This window comes from Ranitomeya variabilis, chromosome 4 (genome assembly GCF_051348905.1).
Source record: "Ranitomeya variabilis isolate aRanVar5 chromosome 4, aRanVar5.hap1, whole genome shotgun sequence".
Classification (NCBI taxonomy): domain Eukaryota; kingdom Metazoa; phylum Chordata; class Amphibia; order Anura; family Dendrobatidae; genus Ranitomeya; species Ranitomeya variabilis.
The window spans coordinates 715,701,371-715,718,645 of NC_135235.1; the positions used below are offsets into that span (position 1 = coordinate 715,701,371).

Genomic DNA, 17,275 nt, shown 5'->3' on the forward strand with positions numbered 1-17,275 from the left:
GCCCCAATAAAATAATAAATACTCGCCTGCCATACTGGCACCGTTCTCAGATTGTCGGCATAGTTCTCCAGGGACAAATCAAGCAAGAACTGGAACTCTTTTTTTTAATATCAAGCAAGAACCTGACTTCCTCTTCATGTTCGATTTGTCTGAAGGCGGAGACAGTGACGCAAGTGCTGATTGGGCGCCGGCCGTCACATGTCACAACACTGGGAGCCCCAGGGAGAGCTATTTTCCATCAATATGGCCATGTGAGGGCTTATTTTCTGAGGGACGAGTTGTACTTCTGAACGACACCATTGGTTTTAGCATGTTTTTTTTTACTAGAAAACGGGAACAAAATTCCAAGTGTGGTGAAAATACAAAAAAAGTGCAGTCCCACACTAGTTTTTTGTTTGGCTTTTTTGCTAGGTTCACTAAATGCTAAAAGTGACCTGATATTATGATTCTCCAGGTCATTACGAGTTCATAGACACCTAACATGTCTAGGTTATTTTTTATCTAAGTGCTGAAAAAAAAATTCAAAACTTTGCTGAAAAAAAAAGCCCTATTTTCCGATACCCGTAGCGTCTCCATTTTTCTGGATCTGGGGTCGGGTGAGGGCTTAATTTTTGCGTGCCAAGCTGACTTTTTTTTAATTATACCACATTTGTACAGAGACGTTCTTTTGATTGCCCATTATTGCATTTTAATGCAATGTCGCGACGACCAAAAAAACGTAATTCTGGCGTTTCAATTTTTTTCTCGCTACGCCGTTTAGCGAGCAGGTTAATGCTTTTCTTTTATTGATCGGGCGATTCTGAACTCGGCGATACCAAATATGTGTAGGTTTGATTTTTTTTTTTATTATTGTTTTATTTTGGATGGGGCGAAAGGGGGGTGATCTAAACTTTTTTTATATTTTTTTTTTTATTTTTTTCATATTTATAAAAACATTTTTTTTTTTACTTTTGCCATGCTTCAATAGCCTGGGAGGCTAGAAGCTGGCACAACTCGATCGGCTCAGCTACATAGCAGCGATCATTAGATCGCTGCTATGTAGCTGAATTGCAGGCTTGCTATGAGCGCCGACCACAGGGTGGCGCTCACAGCAGGCCTGCATCAGTAACCATAGAGGTCTCAAGGGCCTCTCTTTGTGATCATATTGATATACATTTTCACTTTTCCATGGTCACTTATTTTCTATTCAAGTAACAGGATTTCCAAATACTATATTGAGGGTATATTTATGGATTTATTTATTGAATTACTACTATATATCCCGGTGTGCACATTTTTCTCTGTTTTTATTTATTGGTTTGCAGTTTGCTCTATTGCTACATATATATGTAAACAAGTAAACAAGTTAAAAAAAATATTTACATGTTAAAAAAAAAAAAAAAAACATTTACGGTTGGGATAAGGGTTAGGGGTGTGTTGGAGTTAGGGGTGTGGTTAGTTTGGGGATTAGGGTTAGGGGTGTGTTGGGGTTAGGGGTTTCTTTGGGATCAAGGTTATGGACGTGTTCGGGTTAGGGTTATGGTTAGGGTTGTGATTAGGGGTGTGTTTGGGTTAGGGTTTCAGTTAGAATTGGGGGGTTTCCACTGTTTAGGCACATCAGGGGCTCTCCAAACGCGACATGGTGTCCGATCTCAATTCCAGCCAATTTTGCATTGAAAAGTCAAACGGCGCTCCTTCCCTTCCAAGCTCTGCCATGCGCCCAAACAGTGGTTTACCCCCACATATGGGGTATCGGCGTACCCAGGACAAATTGCACAACAACTTTTGTGGTCCAATTTCTTCTGTTACCCTTGGGAAAATTAAAAATTGGGGCGAAAAGATCATTTTTGTGAAAAAATATATGATTTTTTATTTTTATGGCTGTACATTATAAACTTCTGTGAAGCACTTGATGGGTCAAAGTGGTCACCACACATCTAGATAAGTTCCTTAGGGGGTCTACTTTCCAAAATGGTGTCACTTGTGGGGGGTTTCAATGTTTAGGCACATCAGCGGCTCTCCAAACGTGACATGGTGTCCGATATCAATTCCAGACAATTTTGCCTTGAAAAGTCAAACGGTGCTCCTTCCATTCCGAGCTCTGCCATGCGCCCAAACAGTGGTTTACCCCCACATATGGGGTATCGGCATACACAGGACAAATTGTACAACAAATTTTGGGATACAATTTCTCTTGTTACCCTTGGTAAAATAAAACAAATTGGAGCTGAATAAAATTTTTTGTGAAGAAAAGTTAAATGTTCATTTTTTGTTAAACATTCCAAAAATTCCGGTGAAACACCTGAAGGGTTAATGAACTTGTGGTTTTGATTACCTTGAGGTGTCGTCCCTAAAAAAAATGGTGTTGTAAAAATGAGAAATTGCTGGTCAACGTTTAACTCTTATAACTCCCTAACAAAAAAAATGTTTGGTTCCAAAATTGTGCTGATGTAAAGTAGACATGTGGGAAATGTTACTTATTAAGTATTTTGCATGGCATATCTCTGTGATTTCAGGGCATAAAAATTCAAAGTTGGAAAATTGCGAAATTTTCAAAATGTTTGCCAAATTTCCGCTTTTTTCACAAATAAACGCAGGTAATATCAAAGAAATTTTACCACTATCATGAAGTACAACATGACACGAGAAAACAGTGTCAGAGTCATTAGGATTAGTTGAAGCGTTCCAGAGTTATAACCTCATAAATTGACAGTGGTCAGAATTGTAAAAATTGGCCCGGTCATTAACATGCAAACCACCCTTGGGGGTAAAGGGGTTAGGGTTGAAGGAAGTGTCTATCTAGTTCAACCCATATTCTAACCTAACATGTTGATCTAGAGGAAGGCAAAATAAACCATGTGGCAAAGAGTAAGCTCCACATTGGGGAGTAAAATTCCTTCACGACTCCACATACGGCAATCAGACTAGTTCACTGGATCAATGCCCTATCAGGGAATCTAATATGTATAACCTGTCACATTTTACTTTTGAAGAAAGGCATCCAGTCCCTTCTTAAAATTTAGTTATGAATCACTCATTACAACATCATACAGCAGAGAGTTCCATAGTCTCACTGCTCTTAAGATTCTATCTGATTAGGCCTAACTTTGTCAGCAATTCTAATTGATAATCACTTGTCAGCAGAATGACTTAGCAGAGCTTGGACATGTTCAGACATATTCTGAATGTGTGTGTGTATGAATTATAAGAATATATCAAGGTGGTCCCTGATTTCCCCATCAGTTCCCCCTTTTGAGATTAGATATGACTCTACCTCTAACCTACAGGTGCTGTCACGGGCCTAATGCCAGTGTCAGACTTTCTAGTCAATTCTTCGGCCGAATCCCCCATAGGATGGGGAGATCATATCTTATTCTCAGTCATAGCATTTCATATATTCATTATTGTGAGTGTTAAATTTTATGTGTGTGATTTGACTGATGGCATCTTTATTTGTCGGTGAAGTGATCTACCAGATTTGTCAGTGCATCTCTAGTATACGTTATAAATCTTTGTTGATTATAGTAAATATAGTGTATCCAGTCCACATTTTTTGCAACATCAAGTCTAAGCGGGGCTACTTTATTATAAGTGTCGCGCTGGCTTGTCTGAGCCATCTGTCTTCTCTGGGGAAGGGTCCTCAGCATCATCAGGAGCAGGATCCAGGATCTTGCAGTGGCTTGCATGGATCCAGGTGGGCTTTCCCTCAAGCTTTACTGATGTGGCTGTGGTGAGGAGGACTTGGAAGTGTCCGTCAAATCCCGGTTCCAGTGGCTTCCGTGTATGTCTTTGACCACCACTCAATCTCTAGGCTGGAGAGAATGGGTTCCCTATCGGCTCTCTGGGTCTGGAATAGAATCAAACACTTGTTTATGCACGAATGAGAGCCTCGTTTGAAGGCCCTGGACATAGCTGGTGAGGCTGTCACACTGAAGCTGCAGTGTCTGTGGGAAGTACAGGCCTAGTCTTGGTGCTGACCCAAACAAAACCTCAAAGGGGGACACCTTTGTCTTTCTGTTAGGCGTGTAACTGATGGAGAACAGAGCTAAAGGCAAACACTCTGTCCATGGTTTCCCAATTCCTCACTCGCTTTCTGGATCTTTAGCTTAAGTGTACCATTTAGCCGTTCTACCTTGCCGCTAGCTTGTGGTCTGTAGGGGGTGTGAAACGCCTGTGTGACCCCTAACATTTGCATGACATTTTACATTACCTCTCCAGTGAAGTAGGTACCTCTGTCAGATTCTATGGTTTCAGGCAGTCCGAATCTACAGAAGACTTCTGACATCAATTTCTTTGCAGTGGCTCGTGCAGTAGCTTTTGGCATCGGGAAAGCTTCCGGCCACCCTGAGAAGAGGTCGACACACACAAGACAATATTCATACGTTCCTACCTTGGGAAGCTGTATGAAGTCAATCTGCAGTTGTTGAAACAGATAGAGGGGCTTAGGTGTGTGTTTTTGTGGTACTTTCACTACACTGCCTGGATTGTGTTGTGCACATGTGAGACATGCCTGTGTAAACCTAGTTTCAACCATTGTGAAACCAGGTGCGACCCATTGCTTTTCCACCAGAGCACACATGGCATTCTTAGACAGGTGCGTTGGACAGTGGGCCGCTTGAGCCATTGCAGGATACAGAGATCTTGGAGACACACCCACTGTCCCACCTTCCACAAACCTTTGTGCTCCCGAGCTCCAGCTTTCGACCAGACCTTTTTCTCTTCCCCGGTGGCTTGCCGAGTCAGAGCCTGTAAGATACTCAAGTCCAACTGGTTACACACAGTGCTTACTATAATCAGTGGAGTGGCCGCAGGGGTCTCGTGTCGCCGTGGCTTCCTTGCAGCTTCCTTGGCTGCTCGGTCCGCGTTGTCATTGCCTCGTGCGTCGTTGGTCGCAAGCCTGGTATGTGCCTTTACCTTAACTATGGCAATATCCTTTGGAAGTAGTAGTGCGTCCATTAGCTGCTTGATGAGGTGCCCATGCTTAATAGGAGTACCTGTTGATGTAAGAAAGTCTCTTGCCCTCCATATGGGGCCGTAGTCATGTGCGACTCCAAAACCGTACCTGGAGTCTGTGTAAATGGTGTACCGTTTACCTTCAGCCCCTTTAAAGTGCTTCAATTAGTGTCGTCAGCTCTGCCTCCTGTGCAGACATATGAGGAGGGAGTGGTTCTGCTTTTACTACCTCATGCTGAGTGACCACTGCATACCCAGTGTAGAACCGGCCATCCTCACCGTTGCTCCTTCAACCATCTACAAAAAGCTCAACATCTGGATTAGTGAGAGGTACATCAGAAACATGAGAACCCTGCAGTTTCTTGAGCCATAAGGGCTATACAGTCATGTTCATGGTATGCATCAAATAGCTCTTCTTCTGTCAAATTTTGCAAAATTAGTGGTTTTCCTTGGCCTGCCTCCTTTCCCCCCCTATGAATCCACTACATCAAGTGGAATGAGAGTAGCTGGGTTCAAAGTCATGCATCTTTTTAAGGTGACATTGGGAGGCATTAAGAGTGCACATTGAAGTCTGAGGTGTCTGGCTACAGCAATGTGCTTAGGTTGGACCTGGCTGAGTATGCTGTGTAGATCATGTGGAGTGTAGACAGTTACTTGGTAGTCAAGCACAATCTCTGATGCCTTATCTAGCAGAAGTGAGACGGCCGCTACTGCTCGAACACATGATGGGGCTCCTCTGCCAACAGGATCTAACCGGGCGGAGTAGTATGCAACAGGCCTGTCCTGTTGACCATGTTTCTGGGCTAGGACCCCGGTAGCATGTCCCTGCATTTCTGTGTAGTACAGAAGAAAAAGTTTTGCATAGTCTGGGGTACCTAGAGCTGAAGCAGAGACATTTGCTAGTTTGAGTGAGTAGAAACTGTCTAAGGCTTCCTGACTGAGGTGAAAAGGCTGTGTGGGCAGACAATCATAGAGTGGCTGCATGAGAATGGATGCAGAGCGAATCCAAGGCCTACAATATGATGCGAACCCCAAGAAAGTACATAGGTGTTGAATCCCTGTGGGAGGCGTTAGCAGTTGGATTGCCTTTTTCCTGTCCTCAGTCAGGTGGCGTGCTCCCTGTGATATGCAATGTCCCAGAAATACAACCTTTAATTGACAAAACTGTAACTTTTCTCTCGAAGCTTTACACCCTTTGGAAGCAAGATGCAGCGAGATTGTAGCTTCACAGCATACATCTCTGTTTGGGGCACAAAGGAGCAGGTCATCGACATACTGGAGTAGGAGTACCTCATCATGTGGAATGATCCAATCCTGCAAAACAAGTTGCAATGCAGCCGTATAAAAGGTTGGAGAGTTGTGAGCCCCCTGCGGTAGCACCATCCACGTATACTGCTGGCCCCTGAAAGTGAAAGCAAAAAGATATTGACAGTCCTGGTGTAAAGGCACAGAGAAGTAAGCATTTGCAAGGTCAATGCAGGTGAAACAAGCTGCAGTTATCGGGATTTGTGACATGATGGTATGTGGGTTTGGTACCACTGGTGTGAGTAACTCAGGCCCTAAGGTCATGGACCATTCTGTAGGTGACCGGCTCCCCTTTCCTACCCTTCTTCTTTACTGGAAATAAGGGAGTGTTTGCTACAGACTTTGTAGGTTTTATGGCCCCAGAAGCAATTAGATCTGTGATATTCTTCCCTATTGCTTCTTCCTGAGCAGCACTTAAAGGGTACTGTTTAACTTGAGGTGGCTTTGCTCCTGGCTTCAAGTTAATCATTACAGGAGGAACTGGCATTTGTCCAATATCAGTCTTGGACTTTGCCCATAGCACGTCTGGGACCTGTGCCAGTGACTCATGTTCTTCAGGTGGGAAGAGGGAGTCTGAGATGTGCAGGCACGCCAGCACTTTGCACAGTGCGGATTCCGGAATTCCAGCTGTCAGCTTAACAGTACCGTCAGGTTCGTACATGACATGTGCTTGTATTGCTTATAAGACGTCAGAACCTAGCAAATTAACAGGTGACTTGTCACTGATCAGTAGCCGTGCGAGGCAGGTGTGGTCAACTAAACGGAGGGGCAGTGGTTTAGTCAGTTTGCATTCTTGGATCAATCCCTCAAAGCCTTGAGTGTAGAGGGTATCGTCTGATATGTCTGATGATTTGACATGTTCCTGGCGGATTACTGTTTTGGCTGCCCCCGTATCCACCAGGAATGGGATTTTTCTACCATCTGGGAGATGTACTGGGACTACCCCTTGTGGGCTTGGGTGTGTGCGTGCCCTAAGGGGGTAGATGGCTACGGGGTTGCCTGTTTCCTATTGTGGGTTTTGGGTTGAGGCGTCCGTCTTGGGCTGAGTCTCTTTTCTGGGTGCCCTGCACTGACGGCTGATGTGCCCCCTTTTCCCACAGTTATAGCACTCCATCTGCCGCCGGTCCCTTCTGGTAGAAGTTGTCCTGTGCCCCTTAACGTCATTGGAAGCATAATGTATCTGTACTGGCTTTGTCTTCTGATCTAATTCCACCCCTTTTGCCTCCCGTACCAATTCTTCTATCTGGCATATTCTCCAGTCGGGCTTAGCTGCCTGGACCTTCTGCCTGAGCTGTTGTTTAAGCCCTGCTATGAATGCCCCATGGAAAAGCTTCCTACCTGCTTCTCCCATGTTTTCTTAACCCAAATCTGCATGTCTCTGTTTCGAATTTCCCCAGAACTGTTCTACGGTGTCATTAGGACCTTGTACTATGTCCAGTAGGGAGATTGTGGATTCCCCCACCTTTTTCTGGCACCATGCATGTAGACCTTGTAGGAAGTGTAACCCTGACTCTACAGTTCTGACATACTGTGCGTCCAACTCCCGTTCTAAACTATATGATCTCCCTGCACTTTTTATTGCCTCCAGAACTGACTCCATTTGTGCGTCCCCAATTTTCCCTCTTAGGACGGACTCTAAGTCTGCTCATGTATATGTGTAGGTATTATTCAGTCCTACCATCCATCTGTAGAAGGCCATGGGTAAATCATATGGGTCAGGGGCGTTATTGACCAGTGTCATGCGATCTTTTGGGCTCCATGGTTTGTAGTGGGAGACAGTTCTTGTAGTCATGGGTGCAGTCGAGCGTCTGGGGGTAAATGTTGATGGTGCTGCTGCAGCGCCGGTTGCGTCCATAGTGTGGAGATTTGGTTGATAGTCTCCGTCATCTAGTGTGTTGGGTGTGCCTAGGCTGTCTTCTGATTTTATTGTCACATTGTGCCCATTGTCTTGTCGTAGTGTGAGTGTGGATGACAGGATAAAGTCCTGTTGCCCTGTAGGGTCTTGGTCTCCCGCAGGCAGAACATTGTTCACGCCAGTCAGGGTTTTGCTGTCCACACACACACACACCCATCCATCCGGACTTGGTGGAGCAGGAGCCGTGAGATGGGGTTGATATGGCGGAGGTATTTTTGTTTTCTGTCTGAATCTAACCCCTTGTGGTGTTTCTACCTTAACCCAACCTCCTTCTCTCTTTAACTCCTTTGCTACATCTGCCCAAGCCCTTGCCTGTATTAACAACTTATTATCTGTGATCCATCCCATACTCCCTGTTAGAGCTGAGTTCCAAAGGAAAGGATCTAGCGGGTCATTTTTCATCCCCAAACTTTTCAACAACTTTCTAGAGTCCTTCACAGCAACTTTACCTTTCCTTTTCTTTACTATCTCATGGGCGCTGCACCCCTCCCTGTGCTCTTTGCAATCTATGTTCCCCCTTGCTGCCTGCTCTCTCTTTCTTCTTCTGTGTGTTCTCTGGTTTTCCTGACTGACACTGATATTTCACTGTTCTCTTAATGTGTAGCCTCTATTGTGCCCACTTCTCACTGCCTCTAACTCGTAGCAACTTGCTAACCTACACTTACGTCACAGTGCTGGCGTGCTAACTTCTAAGTACCCTTTCCGCTTGCTTTCGTAACCTATGCTAAATACTCAGGTGTGCCGACTATGGGGATAATGATTAGTGATTTGGCCCCTTGTGACCGCCGCAGCGTCACTCACTAATCCCACTCAGGCCTCCTGGTCTAATCAAGGGCACCTCCTTCAGACTTAATATGGCATACACAGAAACCCTATATATTAACCAGAGAACAAAACTAGCTAACAGCAGGCAGATTAATGTGATCAAAATTATCTCCCGATCTACTAGCACCATCTGGAGAGGGGCAGCTTGTGTGTACAAGGACAGATAGACACAGACGGACTTGACCTCTGACCCAGGATGCCCTGAAGGGTCACCGGAGGGAACTGCAGAGGCCCTATCCCGTTTCAACCTGCTTTTTACACCGTATCTCTATCACTCCCCAAGAGGACGTCTCCTCAAGGGTGAATCACACACTCACTCACTCTTCAGTCATATGCTAGACATATAACAGGACATATAACAAGGATAGCAGCACATAAAATTGACCAATCCAATATGCCTTTCGAGTATCACTTAGGATATTCTATGGTTCTTTGCCAAACCATATGGGCTGGCCTTTATAGAAAGACCTGACTATAACATACCTAGAGCTCGGCTGCAGATTAAGAGACAGGTGGAGACACAGAGAGAGTTTGTAAGAAACTAATGGTTCTTACCTTCCCGCGATTGTCTGTGTGTCCTTGCTCTCAGGTCTGCGGCTTGCCGGGCTTCAGATATTGGCGGTCTTCCGTCTTGGCCAGCCCACCCAAAGGGATGCCAAAATGTTAGGTTGGTCTGCAAGTCAGACCCTCAGGGATATTGGATGGCTGCCAAATGTGAGGATGCTTAAGCATTGATGGACAGAGACAGACGTAATCTGTTCAGATGCCATAAATTTAATACTTCCGGACAGTCAGTTATATACACTTTTGAGTAGGCGTATACATTATGTTCGTGAACAAATCAGCTGTTTATTACATATGAGATCATTCTTAATTCATCAGTTTATTCCTTATAAGGAGAGAACTGTGGACAGGTATGTGGTGAGAGAGTTCCTAAGTCTCATCTGATTAACCTCACCTTCGTCAGCAATTCTAATTGGTAATCAATAGTCAGCAGAATAACTTAGCAAAGCTTGGACATGTTCAGACATATTCTGTTAGAGAAATATATGAATATGTGTATGAATTATACGAATGTATTAAGGTGGTCCCTGATTTCCCCATCAACCCCCATAGGCAGACCCTGTAGTATAATGCAGCACCCCATAGGCAGACCCTGTATTATAAGGTAGCACCCCATAGGCAGACCCTGTAGTATAAGGCAGGATCCCATAGGCAGACCCTGTAGTATAAGGCAGCACCCCATAGGCAGACCCTGTAGTATAAGGCAGCACCCCATAGGCAGACCCTGTAGCATAAGGATCACCCCCATAGGCAGACGCTGTAGTATAAGGCAGCACCCCATAGGCAGACCCTGTAGTATAAAGCAGCACCCCATAGGCGCAGACCCTGTAGTATAAGGCAGACTCCCATAGGCAGACCCTGTATTATAAGGCAGCACCCCCATGGGCAGACCCAGTAGCATAAGGATCACCCCCATAGGCAGACCCTGTAGTATAAGGCAGCCCCAATAAAAAAAATTTAAATACTAACCTCTTCCTCCTTGTTCCTGCGGTGCTCCGAGCTCCCGCTCATCTGACAGTGGGCACCAGGTAGTGACGTCATCGCGCCCGCTGTCAAGGTCGGCGATGTCAGACGCTGACAGGGAGATGATGGCAGGAGCATAGCGCTCCTTACCTCATCAATGCGGTCAGCTGTATTGGCTAAATGCCAAAACAGCTGACCTAGCGGTGATGGGTGGGAGGCCCACTGCTGGCAACGGGCCCCTCACTGCCTGCTCAGGGGCCCCATAGTGGCAGAGCAGGGAGAAAGATTCTCCCTGCTCTGCCGCAGAATGTAATTGTATTGGCGCGTGCAGTTACAGTAGCATAGCTCCAGGTGGGCCCCCTCTGAACACCGAGCCCGGGGCGATGGTCCCCTCTGCCCCCCTGGTAGCTACGCTACTGAGCCCATCCCCAGCATAGAACCTGTAGCTAAGAAGTTGGCCCAGTTCTCCAGGAACCCAAACTCCTCCTTCCTACACTAATTCCTGAGTCACTTATTTATCTCCTTAATTTCCCTTTGCCTCTGGCGTGGCACGTGGTACAGTCAGTATTTCTGAGAATACCACCTTGGAGGTCCTTGCTTTAATGACCTTCCACCTACCTCTAACATTGTCATTTGTGCCAATGTGCACCATGACCGCTGGGTCCTCACCAGCCCGTCCCAGTAATCTGTCCACCCGATTAGCGATGTGTTAGACTCGAGCACCAGGTAGGCAGTACACCGTTCGACGATCCCTGTCTTTGTGACAGATTGCCCTATCTGTTCCCCTAATAATAGAGTCCCCCACTACCAGCACCTGTCTGGCCTGCCCTGCTCTCCTATTTCCCTCCTTACTGGAGCAGACACTCCTCCGGCTTTCAGAGGACATGCCTGGCTGCAGTAGTGCTACCCCTGTAGGGGGACCCCCCTCATCTGCCAACTTAGCAAACGTATTGGGGTGTGCAGATCAGGACTAGCCTCCCTGGCACTCTTTCCTCTACCCGGCCTTCTGTCACCCAGCTAGCTGCTCCACTGTCCTGCAGCTCCATCCTACCATCCCCCCTCATCTGTCCCATTGAGCTCAGTGAGCAGCAGACTCCTCTCCATATTGTCTATGGATCTCAGTGTTGCCAGCTGCACATTTAGATCCAGAATCTGGGCTTCCAAATGCACAACGTGCTCACATCTCGCACAGCAGTATGCCCCCTCGCCCGGCTGCTCAAGGACTGCTTACATGTGGCAAGATGTGCACTGGATGGCATTAACAATAGTGGAGCACATTTCCTAATGGGGATTGCACCAGACAGAAAAGTTAAAAAGAAATTTAGAATATTAATAAAAGGCAAAAAGCAATTCAGTAATTCCTCCCTTGTAAACTCCCTGAATCCAAAGTCACTAAATCACAAGTCACACACTTACTTCAGTTCGCACTTACGCTCCGGTCACACTCAGCTCGTTCACACTCGCTAACAAAGAAGAATTAAAGAGATTTTTTTTCCCTTTAGCAGCAATCCAACCTACAGCTCAATGACTTCTGTACCTCGTACATCCGTACACACACGGCTCCGCTCCGTACACACACGGCTCCGCTCCGTACACACACGGCTCCGCTCCGTACACCTTGTACAAATGCGGCTCCGCTCCGTACACACTGTAAACCCCTCCTGACCCAAACACAAACTTCCCCTCATCCAGCACCATGACAACCAGCACAGCAGAGTCCTGCATACACTGAGGCCCCTGATCATGTGACCCCTGACTCCTCCCCTCCTGTGACCTCATCACAGGTCCTGTGCGCACAGAGCAGCCATATATGTGGAGTGCGGCTCTGCGGGTGGAGGTCGGTGCTGGAGGCTCCATTATTCTCTATGTGGAGTGCGGCTCTGCGGGTGGAGGTCGGTGCTGGAGGCTCCATTATTCTCTATGTGGAGTGCGGCTCTGCGGGTGGAGGTTGGTGCTGGAGGCTCCATTATTCTCTATGTGGAGTGCGGCTCTGCGGGTGGAGGTCGGTGCTGGAGGCTCCATTATTCTCTGTGTAGTGTGGCTCTGCGGGTGGAGGTCGGTGCTGGAGGCTCCATTATTCTCTATGTGGAGTGTGGCTCTGCGGGTGGAGGTCGGTGCTGGAGGCTCCATTATTCTCTATGTGGAGTGCGGCTCTGCGGGTGGAGGTCGGTGCTGGAGGCTCCATTATTCTCTATGTGGAGTGTGGCTCTGCGGGTGGAGGTCGGTGCTGGAGGCTCCATTATTCTCTATGTGGAGTGCGGCTCTGCGGGTGGAGGTTGGTGCTGGAGGCTCCATTATTCTCTATGTGGAGTGCGGCTCTGCGGGTGGAGGTCGGTTCTGGAGGCTCCATTATTCTCTATGTGGAGTGTGGCTCTGCGGGTGGAGGTTGGTGCTGGAGGCTCCATTATTCTCTATGTGGAGTGCGGCTCTGCGGGTGGAGGTCGGTGCTGGAGGCTCCATTATTCTCTGTGTAGTGTGGCTCTGCGGGTGGAGGTCGGTGCTGGAGGCTCCATTATTCTCTATGTGGAGTGTGGCTCTGCGGGTGGAGGTCGGTGCTGGAGGCTCCATTATTCTCTATGTGGAGTGCGGCTCTGCGGGTGGAGGTCGGTGCTGGAGGCTCCATTATTCTCTATGTGGAGTGCGGCTCTGCGGGTGGAGGTCGGTGCTGGAGGCCCCATTATTCTCTGGAGTGCGGCTCTGCGGGTGGAGGTCGGTGCTGGAGGCTCCATTATTCTCTATGTGGTGTGCGGCTCTGCGGGTGGAGGTCGGTGCTGGAGGCTCCATTTTTCTCTATGTGGAGTGCGGCTCTGCGGGTGGAGGTCGGTGCTGGAGGCTCCATTATTCTCTATGTGGAGTGCGGCTCTGCGGGTGGAGGTCGGTGCTGGAGTCTCCATTATTCTCTGTGAAGTGCGGCTCTGCGGGTGGAGGTCGGTGCTGGAGGCCCCATTATTCTCTATGTGGAGTGTGGCTCTGCGGGTGGAGGTCGGTGCTGGAGGCTCCATTATTCACTATGTGGAGTGCGGCTCTGCGGGTGGAGGTCGGTGCTGGAGGCTCCATTATTCTCTATGTGGAGTGTGGCTCTGCGGGTGAACAGCTGACGTCTTTTCCATCTGGCCCAGACCGACGCGACAACTTCTCCAGCCAGGACTCATCTGCAGAGATTACACCAGACACATTTCACTTCTCGCATTTCCAGAGAAGCAGAGCGCCGGGGAACGGGACCGGGGTGAGTATGTGTTTTTTTTTGTGTGCTTTTTTTCCTCGTGTATGGGTTGTTTGGGTGGGCATGGGGAGGCTATGGGGGTGTGACATGGTGCTGCACACATGGGGGGGCGACATGGTGCTGCACACATGGGGGGACATGTTTCACATGGGGAGGCTATGGGGGCGACATGCAGTGTATATAGGGAGGCTGTGTGGGGCTCATACGATATATAATGGGATGTCAGCATTCTTAATTCTGCTCAATATTAAGTTATACAATGAATATTAATAAAACTATCAATAATATAATAATTATAATATATCAGTATTCATATTGAACAGAATTAATTTCGGCCTATTGGTTCGGCCCTTCACAATGGTCAGTCTCTCATGTGCCCCCCCTCCGGGGAAATTAATTGCCCACCACTGCTCTAGATGGTAAACCGAACCTTTAGAATATAGTAATGCCCTCTTCTCACGTAGAGAGTAATAATGTTCCCTGTGTGCCCCTCTGACACTCACAACAACCAGAGTGCCCCTATAACAATAAGTGCACACTTAACATTTAATAATGTCCCGAGTCTCCCCCCTGTTCAGCTCCCCTCTCCACAGTATGATGCTCTCTTAGGCTGGCTTCACATTTGCGTCTGTGCGTGCAGCGTTTCATCCGCATAGATCCGCATGTCATGCGTACATATATTTAACATGGTGTACACAAGGACATGCGTTTATATGCTTTTGAATATGCATGCGTAGTTTGGCGGTGTGCAGCAGGGCGCGGTGAACGCGGTGTTGCCTTTTTGGAGGCGACAAATATTGCGCAATCATCCTCATATGGACGATTGCAGATGATTGCGTAAAAAAAAAAAACCATTACAGTCTATGGGAATGCATTGGTACAGAAGGACATGCGTACGTATGCGTTCGAAACGCAATGCATACTTCACACTAATCATGTCCAGGAAACTGTTCCCACCTGCAAAATCACTGATGTATAAAAGGGGGTGTGGAAACAGGTAGTCCATTACTCTTAAGACTCTGGACAGAAGCACAAGACTAGTTATCTCCTGATCTATATCCCCCAATTGAGGAAGCGACAGTCAGGCTCGCAAAACACACGTCTGGGTCAGTGGTCGCCCCCTCGACTGGACTGAATCGGAGATACTATTATGGGTAATTAACTCTATATTTATTCTATGTTTTTTACATTTCTCTGAACAGCGCTGTATTGTGAGAGACGTGATGTCTTTTCAGTCTAGATTAGCCATATGACTTGACTTGAATTACGGATTTGCAGGTTGAGGAAAAGATTCTGGCCACACACCTGCACATGTTCCGGATTCGGGGGTGGGCTATATATAGCCGAGCATAACGCTGCAGGGCTGCTTGTGAGCCCATCTGCAGCTATGGATGAGCCAGAAGCTGCCGTCGGTCTGCTGGAGCAGGAGCAGGACAGATCCTCGGAGAAGTCCCATGCGAACCCCCAGCCGAAGGCCCGCGGACGCAGTAACCAGCCTGGTCGCAGATATAAACAGAAGGATCTGGACCGACCCCCCAGTAATCCGGTACCTACCGCTACTGCCTGGGTAAGAGATCTTCGTGAATGTACCCTGATGCAGTCTTTTCCTATGTTTATTTCCGTAGGGGGAAAAAAGCGCTGGTAAAAGAAAAAACAAGGAGTGCGCGCTATGCGCTTGCCCTTTGCCAGACGCCTACCCTAAGAGACTTTGTCAGTCGTGTGTACGGCAGACGGTAGGAAATAAATTGATGGGAGCTCTGATAGCCGTAGCGCCAGATAAATTACATAGCCTTTTTCTCCGCTCCCATAGGTGGCGGAAGAGTCTCCTGATTTCACATCAAACCTTAGGGAGATTATCAGGAAGGATGTGAAAGATTCCTTGAAATCCCTGTCCCGGGAGCCTTCCAAAAGAAGAAGGGAACCTAGCGCCTCAGATTCAGATTCGTCCGCTGGCCCTAGTAGGGAGAATGAGTCAGATGCCTCTGTCTCCTCAGCGTCCTCTTCGGAAGAGGAGTCTAACCGGTTCTGTTTCCCATTGGACCAAATGGACAAACTAAATCAGTTAGATCCACCATGGGTGTGGCTGATGAAAGGCCAGAACTCTCTACACAGGACCTAATGTTTGGCGGTCTAGATCCTAAAAAACGTAGGTCTTTTCCGCTCAATGACAAGGTCCAGAACCTCATCAAAAGGGAATGGAAAAAACCAGAGAAGAAAGGCTCTTTTCCACCTGCCTTTAAACGCAGATATCCCTTTGAGGACCCCATGGTGAATACATGGGATAAGACGCCGAAATTGGACGCAGCGGTGTCTAAGGCGTCTAAAAAATCATCTATCCCCTTCGACGACATGGCTTCCCTAAAGGATCCTCTCAATAAGAAGGCTGACTCATTCCTTAAAGGGACATGGGAGATGTCGGCGGGTGCTGTTATGGTTCTCAATGGCAAGAGAACATAGCCCAGCAAACATAAGTCCTAGCTCTTGGAAGGATGGAAACTAAACTGACCATGAACTAAACCTGCCGCACAACTAACAGTAGCCGGGTAGCGTTGCCTACGTTTTTTATCCCTAGACGCCCAGCGCCGGCCGGAGGACTAACTAATCCTGGCAGAGGAAAATATAGTCCTGGCTCACCTCTAGAGAAATTTCCCCGATAGGCAGACAGAGGCCCCCACATATATTGGCGGTGATTTTAGATGAAATGACAAACGTAGTATGAAAATAGGTTTAGCAAAATTGAGGTACGCTTACTAGATAGCAGGAAGACAGAAAGGGCACTTTCATGGTCAGCTGAAAACCCTATCAAAATACCATCCTGAAATTACTTTAAGACTCTAGTATTAACTCATAACATCAGAGTGGCAATTTCAGATCACAAGAGCTTTCCAGACACAGAAACGAAACTACAGCTGTGAACTGGAACAAAATGCAAAAACAAACGAGGACTAAAGTCCAACTTAGCTGGGAGTTGTCTAGAAGCAGGAACATGCACAGAAAGGCTTCTGATTACAATGTTGACCGGCATGGAAGTGACAGAGGAGAAAGGTTAAATAGCGACTCCCACATCCTGATGGAAACAGGTGAACAGAGGGGATGATGCACACCAGTTCAATTCCACCAGTGGCCACCGGGGGAGCCCAAAATCCAATTTCACAACAGGGTGCCCTGAGACCTGCTGTAGCCGCGACATGTGCAGCCAGATCGATGATGGTCTGGCTGGATCAGCTAGGGTCTAAGTTGGAAGGCGGTGTGTCCAGAGATTCTATGTTGAAATTCCTGCCAACAATTCAGAATGCCGCTGCCTTTCTCGCGGACGCATCTGCGAATTCGGCAAGAATGGCGGCTAGGGCGGCCGGACTATCAAACGCAGCACGCAGGGCCCTATGGCTGAAATGTTGGCCGGGTGACCTTCAATCCAGATCCCGTCTGTGCTCTATCCCATGCGAAGGGGAATACCTGTTTGGTCCAGTCCTAGACGAACTGCTGGAGAAAGCTGGAGACCAGAAGAAAAAGTTTCCCAATCTACCAACTACCTCTTACAGGCGTCA

At 47.5% G+C, this 17,275-nt stretch overlaps 1 protein-coding gene across 2 annotated transcripts in view; it reads left to right on the top strand.

Moving 5' to 3' along the window:
- Window positions 1–17,275, top strand: part of LOC143769335 (uncharacterized) — a 68,510-nt gene that overhangs the window by 12,018 nt on the left and 39,217 nt on the right. The gene's annotated exons all lie outside the window — the stretch shown is intronic.